This window comes from Spea bombifrons, chromosome 5 (assembly GCF_027358695.1).
Source record: "Spea bombifrons isolate aSpeBom1 chromosome 5, aSpeBom1.2.pri, whole genome shotgun sequence".
NCBI classification, from domain to species: domain Eukaryota; kingdom Metazoa; phylum Chordata; class Amphibia; order Anura; family Pelobatidae; genus Spea; species Spea bombifrons.
This window is the reverse complement of record NC_071091.1, coordinates 91,907,137-91,923,394: the sequence shown is the minus strand read 5'-3', so window position 1 is coordinate 91,923,394 and position 16,258 is coordinate 91,907,137. Positions and strand designations below refer to the sequence as shown.

The window sequence follows — 16,258 nt, the reverse complement described above, 5'->3', positions numbered from 1 at the left end:
GTCCAGAGGCAAAATTTTATTGGAAGAAATATATCACTTACTGGATATAATAGCTGATATTGATCCTCCAATCGGGGGAAAGAACATCACCAAAAGCACTGTCATTTTGCCCTAACTTGAACCTAAGGCGTTATGGCCTTGTATCTGTTGACGTCCTCTCCCTAATCCTCTAATCTGGGGAGAGGACATCACCGAAAGTGCCGTCATTTTGCCCTAACTTGAACCCGGAACAATATGGTGGTGATTGCAGAAGTCTAATATTTAGTAATGGATGTGCAAATAAAATCTTTGTTTATACAACTTGGGCCTTTTTCCCTCAACAGATCATCCTTCCTTATTTCATTCACTTGTTTAAGGCTATCCTGTAAGATAATGTCAGGGTAATGTTTTCTTTAACTTTTCTATTTAATTCCACAACCAGTGTCTTAAAAAATCAACATATCTTTAACAATTTATTTTTATTCTATAAACTGACCTTTTGGTATTTTGTCTAACCAAGAGGGGTGGTCACAGCTCTTATATTCTATATACCCATTTGCATCAGTTGGTTTTGAAAAATTATTTGAATGGATTTGGTTATCTTCAATATAAAGGTTCAAATGTAACCTTTTTCTTGTATGTTTGAGATACATTTCAAAATATATTCATTTTGATTAATGTATATTATGAAATGAACAAAGGAATCTTTAGAGCCCCTCAGCACGTCATCTATAAATCTTTTCCATTGTACCAGGTTTGCACCAAATGGATTGTTCTGCCAAATACATTGTGCCTCCCAATCGGCCACAAAAAATATTGGCATAGCTTGGTGCAAACCTGGTACTCAGGGAAGTTCCACACATCTGAAAATACAAATTAAACTCAAACCAAAAATAATTATAATTCAGGATAAAGAAAATACAATTTAAAATGGGCCTTCTTTTGAGACGTTTAATATGTGTATTATCTAAAAGTACCTTATTCACTGCTTCCAAACTTTTTTGGTGTTCTATCACTGTATTTGTAGAACTCTGTAGAATTACATTTTCACAAACAAAAAAAATAATTCATAAACAGCTCCTTTTAAAGAAGGTACTAAAAACTGCACAAATAAGAAAATCCAAAATAATTGTGGATGCAGATTGTGGATGCAGACTCCTTCTGCATTCATGATTAGCATGTATTTATTTGGATTTCAAAGATTTGTAACAACCACGTTATAGATGTTACAACAGAACTGACTCCCTCGTTATGACCTTGACTTGTTGCTTTGCTATAATAGCTACAGTCATCCTCTTCTTTACAGCATTCTCTCCAACACTGCAGCTAAACGTGGATAAACCGCCACATCATCCAGGTCTGGGAGAAGCATAGCTAAAGGAGGACAAACGCCATGAAAAGAAGCATGTTGAAGTTTCTTTTGTGTGGGTTAAAGGTATTGACCTCCACTCTGGTGAGACTGAACCCAACGGTAAGAACAGACAACGGTAAGAACAGACAGCTAATCACATTACAGCCCACACATTAAAAAGCTTTTGGTTATTTTGATATGTGAAGTAAAACATGCGTTCTATATGGAACAGAAGCTCCGCCACCGACTGTAAGAGTAGCAATATGAGACCCAAGCATGTCAGATTCAGCACATAAGCTCCAGCTATATGAAGGAAAGTACAATTCAGGCAGTGCATGTAGCTAGTATGCCAGCTGGCACAGGTAGAATAAATTCACTTGGAAAGGAAGGTAAACATGAGAATAACTTTCTCACAGCTGGCTACATAAATACTACATAAAAACATGGATGTTAGATGAATGACTGCCAACTAGCCGGATTCATTAAACCTATTCTGCTTCACTTTTGAGGTAACATAAAGATAAAGGTAGTCGAACATGAGCCCAATGACGACCAGGATCATACAGAAGAGGCTGATGGCTGTGGATGACAAACTCCCGGCTAAAGATGGGGTAACTTATCCCCTGTGGAAAGCTATCTCCACACATTTGACCCTTCTCCCACTAAACGTCTCCAGTCTCTGGGCGCAGCCAAGGAGGGGGCTGGACTGAGCCAGGCCACGCCCCCCCCCAATTTTTTAATATGTTACTTTATCATCTAGTATTCTAGTATTTTAAGTAATACTTTGTTCTTCCCTAGTTAAATTGTATTTGTCCAAAGACTGTAAAGACCTCTATATGCTCACTTTTCTCTGGGAAACAGTTTTGACATACTATAGGTTTTAAATCAGTGTGTATATAACCATTTTTATTTTTAATTATTAAACACCCTGTACCTTTCCTTGTTTGTTTAATAGTCAATTTCCTCAAAAATATTTAAGCATTCAAAATACATAAAATTAATTTGAATGGTCCTTTATTGGGGGCCTGTAAGGACTTACCTGCCTCTCCGGTCCTGCTCTGTGGCTGCTCCCGCGGCACGTCCCTCTCAGACGGCTTCCCGGGCATCGAGTACACCCACTGCCTGTCTGGTGTCTTCACCACGTGGTCGGCCATGCGGCAAACTGGTATCATAGCGACACCATGTGGTCAAGACCGGATATTGTGTGTTCCACCTGTAAACCTGGGACTTCCACTTCTGGGTCATCCTTGGTTGGTGTATTCTCCTAGTTTGCCTGTGTGTGTTCTCTGTTACTGATTTCTTCGTTTTTGACCCGGCTTGTTGACTTTGCTCCTGTTTTGCTGATTTGGCTCCTGTTAGCTGGACGTCTGGTATTGACTCGGCTAGATGACTGTGCTCCTGGATTCTGATTCGGCTTGTCCTACTTTTCTGGTTAACCCGGCCAGTTCCATGACCTGCTTCTCGGTACCCTGTTCTCCTGGCATGCTCTGCTCTCGGGGGTCCAACCTCACTAGTCTTTTACAGGGCCAATTTTTACCCCTTACTTGATAATCTTTATTCCGATTATTATATCATGATCTGTTCCACAATGCTGCCAATCGGGAACATATATAGACTATGTTTTTTGGACATACAAGGATTGGAAGTCATTGATGGCACATACGGAAGGACCTTGGCAATGGTATAAGAACGGAGCACGATGAAGAGGTTGACCATGGAGTTTTTTCCTCCTGATGAAGTCTGAAATAGGTAAAACATGTTGAGGATAACGAACGACATTGCGATTTTTGCACATTTAACTTTTAAAGACTTTATTTCTATCTATTGGCTGCTGCACTTTCTATGAAGATCATCTAGCACAGATCCCCTTGTTATGAACTCAAATCTTCTTTTCCCTTAAATGATTTCTGAAATGTTTACCAGCAACTTGCTACAATGTATAAATGTAAAGTACAAGAGGGTTTTCACCAGTTATGATGATTTGCTTTTCAGTGCCTCATTCAATTCTCACTGGGGAAAACATCTCCTACATAACAATGATACACTGTAGCAAGTTGTGCAATACAAATATTTTAATTAAATCCCATTGACTAGAATAAAAGTGTTACACAGTATGTGATAGAAGCATACTGACAAATATGCCCTGCTTTAAGTAGAGGCAGCTGTTGGATGAGTTAATTGAGACGGCACTCTAATTTTCTAACTCCAATAACTATGCAAACTAGACTCTGATACCGTGAAAACAGGATTAGGGTGATCTTTTAGATCAATGACTATGTGACTTAGAAATTAATGTTTATCTTGTATTTTTTTTTTTAAATATAATTTGAAATTGGTACAAAAACCTAATGATTAGAAGGTAGTTCACTTAAAACTAGTGTTTAATTTGTTATTTCTGAATTGTTACATGATGATTTTTAGAATTAGCATTTTGACATAGAGATGGTATTACAGTGTCATACGTTAATACATGAAAATTGTATTAATTACAAATTCATTATAAAACCTAGATTATAAAATCAATTTTAAAATGGTACTATATTCACTTTTTAAATAGACAATTTGTTTGGCTAAATGGTTTAAAATAGCTAATGAGAAAAAAAATACTTTATCATATTTTAACACTGGATAATATTTTATATTTACAATTATGAATGTATTCAACCCAAATACTTTATGATATGAAGCAGTGCTTTATTTAATAAGAAATACGCTTTCTCTACAATGGCCCAGTTGCACAATATAAAAAAGAAAAATACTTTAATTTTCCCTTTGGATGTATTACTTATTTATAACCCCACAGAGATAATCACTTCTGCAAATAGGAATCTCATTTGCTACAATACACATATCTAACACATTAAACTGTTTTGTACTTTATTTTTGCAAGATTCAAATATTGTGTCGAAGACCAAAATTAACACATATGAAGGTACGTTCTTTTAACATTAAGGCATATTATATGTGCTAATGTTTCTTTAGAATGCTAAGCTTTATTTTCAGCGCATTTATTCCACGTTGTACACTTTAATAATATATCTCAGCAGTATTTTTATTCCCAAGATATAAGCCTCTTTTCTTTAAGTACAAAATACATCTGTGCTTTTAGTTATTCATGAAGCAGATCACCCAATGGCATTTTTTTTTTTTTTTTTGCAAGCAGAAGAAATTATGAACCTATATTTTCCATTTTTCCACCATTTTTTCCACCACTCAATGTTTAGACAAGTCTATGTAAGTATTGTAAATGCTTGTTAATACATATATAATATGTAAGAATGGATTTTCTGGTCCCTTTCTACCAGGGGAGGGCTAGTAACAGTCTGTCCAAAGAGGATATATGGGATCTATTCATAATGTAAACTTGTTTATCCCTAGGGCTATGTGTGAAATACATACGCTTCAGATTGTAGCTCTATAACCTTTAAATCAGAGAAGCTCCGGAGGCTAATTTCCCCCCATGACCTCCCTAACAGTCCTCCCCTACTATGTGCTATAAACATTGTAGAAGTGAGGTAGATGAAATGTGATGGTCTGGGTTGAGCTATTGGAATGCTATTCTTCTATACAAACATGTTGCCCCTTAAAAACGTGGCTTCCTAGACAGTGGCTCAGAATGCATTCTGAGTTATTTGACCCTAGTAATATGGGTTATGAAAATATCTAGAAATTGAGAATCTGATGGGGGGTATTTTATCTATTTTAAATTTGAATATTGTTTGGTACAAACAGAGGTATTGATTGATCTGATGAGAATATGGTTTTCCTTTGTAAAGCACAATTTAATTTTGCAATACAAAATGCGGAAAAAGATGGACCTGGAAAAATACACATGGTCTGCAAAACTGATAAAGGGAATGGAAAAATGCAGATATAGAGAGATACTATGCCACCTGGGTTTATTCACACCAGAAAAAAATTGTGTCTGAGTGATTTTAGAATTAGACTAAGAAAAGGCTACGTATAAATCAATAGGAAAATTCTCACTCTCTCTCTCTCTCTCTCTCCCCCCTTTCTCATAATTTCCCCTTTTCTCATTAAATATCACCTATCTACCCATCTCTCCCCTGTCTAATTACCCTGCCTTTCTCTTTATATTTCACTCTTTTCTTTGATCCTTCCATTTTATATATCCTGCTCTTTCTATTTTTTTCCTCACGCTCTCTCTCTTTTCTCCCTTTCTCTTTATTTCAGCTCCTCATTCTCTTTACCTCGCCCTTTTTCACCCCCTCTCCCTCCTGTATTTATTTCCCTCTACTTTCTGTTTATCTCTCCTCCTTTTTTTTCATTATTGCTCCCCCTCTTTCTCTTTGTTTTGCCTCCTTTATCTCTTTTCTCCCTACCTCTCCTCTTTCTTTTTGATCTCTCCCACTATTCTTTGATCCCTCTTTCTCATTTTCTTTCATCTCTACCTCATATTTTTACTTAATCGCTCCTATCTCTCTTCATCTTTCTTCTTTGTCCCAACTGCTCACTTTTCTCCCCACTCCTTTCTCTGGCGATCTATCTCTTCTTTCTCCCTATCTCTCTCCTTATTCATTATCATTATCCCCCCCCCCTTTTTTTTACAGTAGCCAGCACTACCTGGTTAGAGTTAGATCAATGATCTCACCAACAGGCCATGTTCCTCCAGCAGTGGGAAGACCAGCTGGCAGCAGAGGGGACTCCCCCAAGCGATCTGTGTCAGCACCTACTTTGCCTATAAGTTGCACCGGCCCTGGCTTTTCCTATCTGGAATTAGAGTGCAACTCTCACTTTGGAAACTGATGCGTGTCATTCCTAAAATAGATAAAAATACCATGCACATGAGGTGTTTCCAAAATCAGGACACATTTGTAAATAAATGTTTATTTTTTTTATTTTTTTTGCAGTGGCTATTGTTTTTCTAGACAAAACTGTGAAAATGTATCCTTTTTCTTATTTGGACTGTCAGTGTTAATACAGTGCTATGAGCCTTTTAAAATATATATTTTACTAATTTATATTTTGTTTACATAACCAAACAACTTGGGATGCTTACTGAAAATGACTGTTTTATTTCTCAGACATGAAATTGCTCTTTTTCTCATTTGGGTATATTGATTGAAATACTGAAATAAAATTGGGAAATACAAAACATTTCTTGTATGAATGGAACAGAGTCTTGGTAAGCATAATAAAATGTTTTCTGTTTTTATCAAATCAGAGCCCATGAATTAAGTTAGAGGTGGCATCTAAATACATTTTAAAAGCTTCTATCTTTTGCCCTGCTCATCCCACTGCTCAGTAATTTAAAATAAAAAGTAGAACATTCTGTTACATGAGGAAAACGATTCTATGTAACTGAAATAAATACATAAGAAATATTTAACAGCATTGTTTAAATACAACCTATTACACTACATACAGTGATGCACCTATGTTATACTGAATAGCAATGATATATAAAAACGATATAATACTCAAAAATATAATTTTAGACCCTAAAGGGCTGCATTCATATGCACCACTATTTTGTTACTAGATATACACTATATGGACAAAGGTATTGGGACACCTGACCATTACACCAACAGAGACTTTTAAGATATTGCATTCTATATACATATATATTTATATGTAGTGTCCCCCCCCCTTTGCAGCTATAACAGTTTGCACTCTTCTGGGAAGACTTTCCACAAGATTTCGGAGTGTTTCTTTGGGATTCCTCCAGTAGAGCATTTTTAAAGTCAGACACTCATGTTGGATGGGAAGGCCTGGCTCGCAATCTCTATTCCAGCTCATCCCAAAGGTGTTCGATGGGGTTGAAGTCAGGGCTTTGTGTGGGCCAGTTGTGTTCTTCCACACCAAACTCATCCAACCATGTCTTTATGGACCTTGCTTTATGGAACATCCAGCTTTACAGTCTTCTAGGAAAGCTGGAAGGCTGTCAGTGACAAACATAAGCACAAATTAACATGCAAACTGCCTCTAAAACCAGCTCACTCTAACATCATATACTTACACATCCATACAAACACTAGCTCCCTCCTCTTCATACCATCACAAACTGTAGGCTCACCCCTGATGCTCTAACACCATACACCCACCCCCCCACACACACACAGAAATATGCTAATAACAAATAATAACACATATATTTATGCCAATGCCCACACACACAAACGCCATATAGTAACATGCACATGCATGCTAACACCATACAATCGCATTTTTATCTTCAATCTTCAAAATTGTAGAACTTCTGGATAACAAATTTCATTCCTGACTTAAAAATTGCCAACCCTCCTCATTTTTTTCCAAACTGAATGGGAAGGGAATAAAATTGTTGCCTGACAACTAATGGGCCAAAAATGAACAAAAAAAATCTGTTCAAAACGTTTTTTGGTACATTAGCACATGTCTATTAAACATGTTCTAACTAAAACACCAATAATTACTAACTAGACATTAGCAGTGTAGAAATTAACACAGTATTACAACATTTATAGTAGAAACAGTATACATTGGTTTTTTTTCGGGTGATTTTCTAAAAATATTTGAATAAATAAACATGATACTGTATACTTCACTTTTCCTTGAACAATCTAGGATGTAGACACGGAGAACTATATTGCTATACGTGGCTGCATCAACTTGGCTAAATTCAGGCTCTTCAGAACAGCTTGCTTTCCCTGCCTATTTATGAGTTGCCCTAGCTTCCTGTATGTAGCCTAGGAGACCCTGTTTCTCCTGCCCTGTGCTGGTAAAAACCTGTTCTCCCCCGCTGATAGCTTAGAAAATGTAAATTTTTCCCTAACCATGGTCATGTGGTTCCTGGAAAACCAGAAACATTGGGCATCATGCTTCTTCAGTGTACCCTCTGTGTGAGTTCCTGGAAAGAATCCGTACAAAACTGAATGGTAGGAGAAGAATTTTGTCTCCACAGAGTTTTAGTTTGTTTTGCAAGGTTCTCAGCAAAGCCTGTGCAAAAGGACACAACCAGAACAAATGTAGCGAGGTCTCCTCTGTTATGATACATTGTGGGCAGTGTTTGAACCTACACAGCACCTTAGGGGAAGACCTCCCATCCATTCCATGTGTTTGTTTTTATTGGTCAGCCTGCTTGATGCCACCTTAGTCCAAGGCATCTTCTATGACATCAGGGAGCCCTTGCATTTGCTCCATTGTGTCCTTTGCTCTGATGAGCTTATAAATCACTCTAGGGGACCACAAGTCTGATTTAACTTCCTCCAGTTGGTGTTCATCCGAAATCTGGAAACCAGGTGCGTGCCAATTGTTAGGGATGGAGCTTTCCCACTTGTCCCATTTCAGGCTCCTTCAGAGGCTGATTCACAGACTGCTCCATCATTGACAGTCTCGAGGAGGAACATTAATACCCAGCCACTATTTCCGCACCCCTGGAAGTGTTCACTGTGTGATCACTGTTCTCTGTATTTTGCATTACTTTCTGGTTTACTGTTTGTTTTTGACAGTGTACAAATGCCATCATTGTATGTACTTGGTTAAGCTGCTGATGTTCACGTTCTGCACTGCATCGTCTACTTTGTATGTAATGTATGCTCAGTTGTTGAATAAACTCAATCGAACAGCTGACTGTGATCTGACTTCTGCACCTTTGCCCTGGGCTTAGATTAAAAGCTGTCTAGCACAGCAGACATCAGCTCTTCGGGATCCGTAGTGGATATAGAGGCAAAAGAGATGATCATTTTTAATCTGATATGCATATTCCTACCCATAATCACTTGCATTACAGGATTTCTGTGGGAGATCTGGGTTGCCTGGTGGATGCAAGTTAGTGTTAGCAATGCTTCTTTTATTTCTTAATTATACACACACACACACAATGCAATATTGTTGGTTAAGGAAATATTGTTCTTCTGACAATGATATGTAACTTTTGTTGATTAGTCAAACAAATGTTAGCTTATTTTTTCTATTAACTGATTAAGAAATGTTTTGTATGATTTGTATAAATATCAAGTGTCATAAATTCCAGTAACATAAACTACTGGGTGTTTTGGTATTTGCTTTGGACTTTTCTTTCCAGATGCTGAGGGATCAACGTGCTTATTGTTAATTGTGTTTCTGGCAATGTTATAAAAATACTGTACATATGCCAACACAAGAAATAATCCAGTTAAATAAGTCAACAGATGCCCAAAAACCAACATAAATAATGGATGAATTGAAATGGTTCATTGTCCAGCTGGGCTGGAAGAATTTTCCTCCTGATGATGGTTTTATAGCTAGATGTGCGTGTGTTTTTGTATAGATATATATATATATATATATATAGATAGATAGATAGATAGATAGATAGATAGATAGATAGATAGATAGATAGATAGATAGATAGATATTAATGATATATTTATATAATCATTAAGAAAAACAGAAACCTTGTGTACAAATTATTTGTAGAGGAGAGATAGGTTATAATATCTGTGCTCATTTAGTCTGGGCGAGTGAGTGCTTGATGCTTGGCAGACAGTTGCACAGTAGAAGATCCCCTGGAATAACCATAATAAAACTTCCTTTCCCCATTTCATTCTTATCAATGTATTCAGACCAATACATAAAGACTACATTTGTTGTGATTAACTGATGGATAATTTAGAATGATTTAGGACCCTATGTAGACCTATGTATTAAAATAGTCAGATATTGCCGCATAGTCTTTATGAATGATTAGAATGGCTACAATATATTAAACTACATGTTGTGCAATGATGGACAATTGTGTAATCAATGTAGGCATTCTTAGGTGTGAACTCTCTTGGTCTGACATGCAACAAAATCACCCTTAGCATGTATACTCCTCAAACATTCTTAGTATATAAATGGTGAAACAAAGTGGAAAGTAGGGTGTGCGCATACAGTATTATACAATACAAACTGCTTATCTTTTGGGGAAATGTTGGTGTTGATATAACATTTTAGGAAAAAAAATATATATATATATATTTATATATATATATATATATATATATATATATATATATATATATATATATAAAGAATATCTAGAAAAAGGACTCCTATTTTTGGGAGTGTATCCTAGAATACACTCCTAAACATATAGGTTCTTCATTTTAACTCCTTAATGACAAAATGCATTATTTTCAATGGGTTTAGGGACCGTCCATTGTCCTTAAGGGGTTAATATACTACACTATGAGATTTTCTTTGTATGTTTTGTTTTTTATCCTTATATGTTATATCAACACCAACATTTCCCTGAAAGATAAGCATTTTGTATAATACTGTATGCACACCCTCACTTTGCACTTGGTTTCACCATTTATAAACTACATGTTATGTCTATTGACCAATCAGATATTATCAACCGTAGAGGGCTAATAAGTACTAGACTTGTGCATGAGGTCCAAAATCATTTTGGAAAAGGTTTTGTTTCGTTCCTACCACAGTAATTCATTTTCAGGCAAGGAATTTTGTTTGCTACCTTTGGTATCAGATGAAATTCGGGGGGGGGGGCTTGTTTAATTGGGAAACGGAATTCAGGGTAAAAACATGTCTCTCTCCCTCGTTACTGTCTTTGCCCCTGAACCCTCCTTATGCCTCGTATATTTTTCTTTGAGATTCTAGAGACTGGTCTGGATTTCATGATTTTTTTTTTATTTTGAAAGTTTATATACACATTAATACTGTACATTTCTAGTGCTTTCTGATCTATGACATATGCCTATCACTAACACTTATCTTCCTTTCTCTTCAGTTTCTGTCTAAAAGGTTTTAGAAATACTTTTTAGCTTCCACTTTGCCATATCACTTCTGTGGAGTATAAACTATCTTCAAATTCAGTACAAATCCTATTTCTCACAATTCTTATCTTTTTGAGGAGTATAACAAGATGATATCACTCTTCCTCAAGAGCAAATACATATAAATATGTATACATATTTTAATAGGCCTCGAGAAGATGCAGATTGAAAATGTATACCTCGAGAAAATTCAATTTCAACCAAAGAATAGAGGAAGCTAGAAATTAGTTCACAGGCTAGTTGGTTTTCTTAGGCTCGTTTTATTTAGTACTATGAGTTGTCTGTTATCATTTTAAATGTAAATAACATACCTGTTTTCAATTTTCATTTTTAATTAAAACAATAAGGCGTCAAATGTGTCATGATAATGGACACCTGTAGATGTGACGGTATCAGCATGTTTCTTCCAACTAAACAAAACAGCGTAATTCAAACAATTCAGAGCTCTTTGCCTCGTTTTTGTTTGTTTTGTTGGGGGTCACTCCTTGTTTTCGGAGGTTCGTAGGAATCTAAATTTTATATTTGTACGAATCCGTATGAACAAGTGTAGTATGTATATTTTTATTTACAATGTGCAAAAAAAATATACTTAGCACTTTACAGTTCACAGTACAATAAAGGGAAGGTAATTATCTTATTCTATACAATAGCATAGAAATAGTAAATAAAGTTCAACAGTCTCACAATACATGTTTAGGGTACAGGGCCGGCCCTATAATGGGGCAGACTGGGGCAATTGCCCCAGGCGGCACTTTAGAAGGGGCGGCACTTTGCCGCCCCAAGCGCTTTTTTTTTGTTTTTTTTTTGAAGCGGAGGAGAGAGAGGGGGGCACCGAGTGGTTTTCGCTTACCCGCTCGGCGCCCCTCTTTCTCTCTCCTCTGCGGCGAGTCTCCCTGTTCGGTCCCGGTGCCGGCTTGTAATGCAGAGCGCCGGAAGTGACGTCAATTTCCGGCGCTCAGCATTACAAGCCGGCACCGTGGCAGAGCAGGGAGACTCGCCGCAGGACTGTTTAAAGGTAAGTACCGGGGGGCGGGGATCGTAGATTATGGCGTCGGCGAAGTTTAAAATGCCCCCCCCCGGCGTCGGCGGGGGGGGCGGCGTTTTAAACTTCGCCCCAGGCGGCGTTAAGTCTTCGGCCGGCCCTGTTAGGGTATATATGAGGTATGCATACATTAGGAAAATAAGTCCCTGCCCCCTACATACTAAATATGTAAGAAACAATACTGTACAGTAACACATACACACTTACTCACTTTAACACAATACACTAAAATATACATGTATATATACACACACACACACTTGCACTTGTGAATGTATGCAGGGGCACCCAACACAGACAACAGGTTTTCCTCTGCATTTGTGCTATACCATTGGTTTGAGATGGCACATAACCTATTTTCTGCTTTTACCAGTCAGATAGCTGTCTTTAGGTAGATTTCGGTGACACTGATAGTCAGCAGTAAGTATGTCATATCTGAACAATATAAGACATTCATTTTGGCAGCCACTTTGTCAACCATCCACAGTTAATTCAGAGGTATTTGAATATTATTCATATCATTTATGCTGTATATTCTTAATATGCCTAATACTTTACTATCCAGGAAAAAGATATGTTAATAAAATGTAAAAAAGATAAGCTCGTTTAAGTTTACAGAGTTACATTAAATATGCAATATACCACTACAAAATCTAGACAATTTTATGCATGGAATAAAATTCCCATATGTTGCAGTGTAATGTAATTCATCACCTTAATATTTCATAGTGGAACAAATGAATTGCATTTGCTACATTCATGAAGAAGAACTTTACTAAATACTAGGATAGAAAATGAAACATTGTGGAGACCTTAATTACGGTGGATGAAAATGCGTGGTTGAGATACAAATTCCCGATTAATTCCCAAATAGTGGAATCTAGACTAAACAGGAAAAAAAACATAATTGAAATTAATAGAAAACAATGTCTACTGAATGATGAACGTAGAATTATACATTTTACACCTACATTCCAGACCAATTCAAACTATCCTCTGACCTCTTTAGAAGCACAGTGGTTGATATGTGGAATTAGCACTTTCTGGGGTGTGACTATGATGTTCATCCACAAAATGTGTAAATGCATTTGAGCAGTTATCTTTTTTTAAATTTTTTGTCTTGGGGATCGAATTGCTTAAATGTGGATATTAACTTGAGTTTGGGTTTGATCATTATCTTTTGCAAAAATGTATACTTTTAAATTTTAAAAATAGCAATTCCCAATTAAATTTTAATGAATCATACATATGCGTTATTTAACTAATTAAAGTTGACTCCGTGATATTGAAAATCCATTAAAGAAATTGAAATATCATTATCTCAACTAAGATAATAAAAAAATATCAAATTTCACAGTTTAAAACGGAAAGAAACTGAGTTTTTTTAATAGAAACTAACCCCTTAACGTGCCTGGCACATCATTGCATTAAACACTGTCAACAATCGCCTCCTAAGCTTCAATGGTGTTGCTGAAATGCCTCCACAGCGAGGCATTCAGTGACACCAGACACTCACCCCAGGGCGCACTGTGACCGCTAAAAGAATTAATAAAATGTGGTAACATTTAAAAATAATTATGCAGTGATGTCACCATCAGGGGAACCACCAAGTTCTAAGAAAATGTAAAAAAAAGTTCAAATATATATATATATATATATATATATATATATATATAAAATAATTAAAAAAATATATATTTTTATGAGTAAGTGCTAAAATTAGTGCTGTATCTTCCCAAAAATCATGAAATGGAAAGAGTTAAATACTAGCATTTCAAATACCCAAAGGGCATCTACTTTAAAAAAAAATAATAATTTATGGTTTGATGAGGTAAATGTGGCATCTTATCCTCCTACTCGAGATGTTGCTGAACAAGTATTCTGGTTTTGTTTGACATTGGCGTATAAATTCATACCTGAAGTTTTGGCAAAAGGTAGTGGCAGAATCTTGTGCATGGAGATGGTTAAATTATCATAATTTTAAATATATTGAGCTGTCTAGTTTGATGGGGTAACTTGCATTAACCGGCAGTAAAGATGGCCCACTTAGGATATGGGGGCAGTAGGACCAGATGGTAAAGTCCCAAGTTGAAAAAAGCGCTCTTCTCAAATGTGGCATTTTACCTCCCAAACAACCCGACAAACCCACTGTATCACTGTACTTGGGGGATATTGCTGAAAACATATTGGAGTGTTGTTTGGCAGTGATATATATACCAGGATATGTACCTGAAGTACAATTTGTGTGATAAAAACACAAAATAAATTACTACCACAAAGTTTGACAAAGGATGAGAGTAGACTTGGAATGAGTTAAAATACCAACATTTGAAATACCTTGGTGTGTCTAGTTTTCAAAAATATACGGCTTGTTGGGGGTTAATTGCATTGTCTTGCAATGGCTTTAAAGATGTCCGAAATAGCACATGGGGCAGAATGACCAGATTTGAAAAAAATGGTTTTGAAATTGCAAAACACTACTTGTACTTATTGCCCAATAACTTGCAAAAAAGCAAAATAACATTGGGTATTTCTTAACTCAAGACAAATAGTAGAATCTATTTAGCAGTTTTTCTTTTTAAAAAAAGAGAAAAAGTGGTATCTGAAGAAAGCCCTTCTTGTCCCGAAAAAAACCCATATATAACTTGTATGGGTAGACTAAATAATTGAAGAGAAAATTACAGCTATACACGAGCACTGCAGAAGTGTTAAAACAGCCTTGTCCCTTAAGGGGTTAACAAGGTAGTCAATTCCTTAATCCTTTTATCAACTGAAACAAAACATTGAGTACACAGGACTGTAAATAGACTTGTCCGTTAAAAACAAACAAAAACACTTCTTGTTTACAACTTTAAATTATTTTCTGTTTTTGTAACCAGAAAACAAGAAACTAAACCAACATCAACTGTCCCTCCTTATGTTTTTTTTTTTTTTTAAGTCAGATATAATTAACGCTAACATATAAAGAAACGTATGCTATACAAAAATAGCAATTGGTTTTGTACTTCAGTTAGAATAATTGATTTTTTGGTCTTTTTGTTGATGACAATCACTTTTGATTGTGATAATTTTAGTAAATGATTGTTAAGTTTACCAGCATTAAAATGAACGACCACTTTGCAAATAGAATACATTTAAAATTATGTGTAGCTTTAATCAGAGCAGTGGGGGAAATCTTCCTTTTTATGACATTTATTTGATTTATTTTTGTTTCTGCAACTGCTGATTGATTTATTTCCAAGAATTTCTTCTGCGAACTATTCCAGGAGTATCAGCTGTAATAATGTTCAGAAATTATTGAATCATTCAAGAAAAGAAAGTGCATCAATAGTGCAAATGTGCATTTTTAAATGAAACATTTACAAAAGAAAAACCGTGTTTAATATGAAATAGACTTCTGCATTAGAGGATTTGTACGAATTGTAATTTTATAACATTTTGTTAAATTCATCGATTAGTACAAATGTCTGAAAACAAAGAGAGGCCCCATTTGTTGAAGTACCTGGATAATGGTGCTGATACCAGGAGAAGGTAGGTAGAGAGAGTGTTAGAGAGTGAATAAGAGTGAGCGAATGCCATAGAACATGAGAGAATGTGAGAGAGCGTGAGTTAAGTTTGAATGAATGACAACCTGCATTATAAGACAAGGGATTTTTCGGAAGAGTTTTTATTAAAAAAACTCATCTTAGAATTAAGGTAATACTTCAATCTTTAACTACCTTAAGAGTAGCTGCTTCAAAAAATACATTGGTACATCTAAAGTATTATTAAAAAAAAGCCTAAGAGAAAGAACAGTGACTGTGCAGTCTCAGGATTTCAGTGGACAAAAATAAAGATGAGTAATCTTTAATGTCACATAGTCTTCTTAGTCTAATTCCACTCTGTTTCATGACACATTAGGCCTACTGGATCCTAATGAACTAATGTGCTCTGCCATTCCCAGTAGGTAATATCCAACGAAAACAAGTTGATTTCCGATGTTTGAATGGAATGGATGTTCCCCACCAACCAACATAGGACTTACTCTGTGTAGCACAAGCAAATTATTTCAGCAGAGCAGGAACTGGTGCCCTTTTTTAAACACTTGATTTAGACCAAAAGAGCTGCAACTACCTTCACCTG

General features: G+C 36.0%; 1 pseudogene; it reads right to left on the bottom strand.

Moving 5' to 3' along the window:
• Positions 1 to 1,205: 1,205 nt before the first annotated feature.
• LOC128497748 (translocating chain-associated membrane protein 2-like) lies at positions 1,206 to 2,484 on the bottom strand (annotated as a pseudogene).
• Between the last annotated feature and the right edge of the window lie 13,774 nt (positions 2,485 to 16,258).